Consider the following 1913-nt stretch of genomic DNA (forward strand, 5'->3'; position numbering starts at 1 on the left):
CAAGAAGCTCTTTTATTTAGTAGGGGCGCCTGGGCGACTCAGTCGGTTGAGCGTCTGATTATTGATCTCAGCTCGGGTCACGAGCTCACGGTTGGTGGGCTCGAGCCCCGCGTGGGCTCTGTGCCGACTGTGTGGAGACTGCTTGGGATTCTGCCTCTCCTGCTCTCTGCCCCTCCCCGCTTATGTGCGCACGCGCGCTCTCTCTCTCCCTCTCTCAAATAGATAAACGTAAAACAAAAAGAGGCTCTTTGATTTCGCCACGGTGTCACCTGCTGAAAATTATTCTGGTCTCCAAAGAGACCACCGCTTCTCTGCTAACACCAGCATCGTACTGACTGTGTGCCAGGCACTGTCCTAAGTATTCTATGCACATTAAACTGCTTAAGTCTCGCCACAACACGTAGGTGTAGAAAAATGTTAACGGACAGACACTGTAACATGCTTATCCTAAATTCATTTAACGATTCATGAGCTGTTCCCTTTCGCTGGGAGCAGAGTGGGAGGGTCTCTGCTCTGCCTCACCTTGAGAAGCTTCACCTGGAGAAGTGGACCCACCATCCCTGCTTCCCTCTAACGGGGTCTAATGGGGTCAAAGATGACCCCGTCTTTGACATTGGCCCCTTGCTAAAATGTCCTGGTAGAGTGGGGGGAGGGCCTCCGACACGGGCCAGGCCGATACATCTTGACTCCCTGCTCCAAGAGGGGGGCTCTGTCCTCTAGGCCATTTTTACCCGACAGTCAAGAAGCCTCCTCCTCCCCAATCTCCCACTCTAGGGGTCCTGCTCCTCAGTGAAGAGTATCTGTCCCCCAGGGAGAGGGGCTCTGGTGCCTTCCCAGGGCAATAAGAATGTGCCTCTGGTCTCAATGCGGAGGATTCTGGAGCTTACGCAGAAGAACCCACTGATGAAACGTGCAGTCTCTAGATCCACATCAAAGCCAGGACCTCCAAGTCCTCATCTGTAAAATGGGCATGAGAAGATACCAGTACTTAGGGGATTAGGAGGATTTAACGCGTAAAATGCAGTATCTGGGACACAGGATAAATAAAGCTTGGCTATTACAGCGGCCAGACTCAAGATTACAAACCGCCTTTTTCTTTGCCGTTGGGGTCACCCAATTCATCCATTGGAAAGTTCACTTTTTTTGTTCATATCCGTGTGAGACCTTTCTCTCCCGCCTTCGTCTACAACTCTGTGCCAAGCGAGCAGAGGAGGGAGGGAGGGAGGAGGGATCTGGAGAGGGGAGGCAGGCGTGGGTAAGGACAGGGGAGATGGCCTCGGAGCTAAGATATTTAGCGGCCTCCAGGTGACTCTGCGGAGAGCAGAGTGTGTTAGAAGCCTTTGCCAGCTGGCAACAAGCCAGGTCCCTTTGGCTAACTAGGCCATCTCTGATGGGGCTCCCAGGGCCCACGCTGCACAGCCCAAGTGAATGGCATCCTCTAGATGCAGGTACGTGACCCTTGCCCTAGGTGGCAGTTTGCAGGTTGTCCGTGCGGGACCCCTCCTGGCCCCTCCAGCCCCCCTCAGCTGCCTGGGAGGCGGAAGGAGTGGAGAGCCCCCCGGGGACCAAAGAAGGAACGCAGGTCCTGTCTGCAGGTTCCCAGCTCCACAATCTGCAGGACCAGATCTACCTGGGAAAACGGCCCTCTTCATAGAACACAGAGGCCCACGTCATCAAGGGATAAGAGATTCTCCCCAAAGCGATCCTTCTGTGACCACAGGAGATCCCATCAGCCACTCAGCCTGGTGCTCTGCCCCTGGAGCTGGGCACCAGCCTCTTTTCCTTCTGTCACAGGGTACTCTGTGAGTGGAACTCCACCCCCCCCGCCCCACTCCCGGTCAGAAAACTGGTGTGGACCCGGCCGACCTCGTGAAAAGTTGCTGACCTGGACAGACACTGTGGGCCTCTTTGTA

This window comes from Panthera tigris, chromosome D1 (genome assembly GCF_018350195.1).
Source record: "Panthera tigris isolate Pti1 chromosome D1, P.tigris_Pti1_mat1.1, whole genome shotgun sequence".
Lineage (NCBI taxonomy): Eukaryota > Metazoa > Chordata > Mammalia > Carnivora > Felidae > Panthera > Panthera tigris.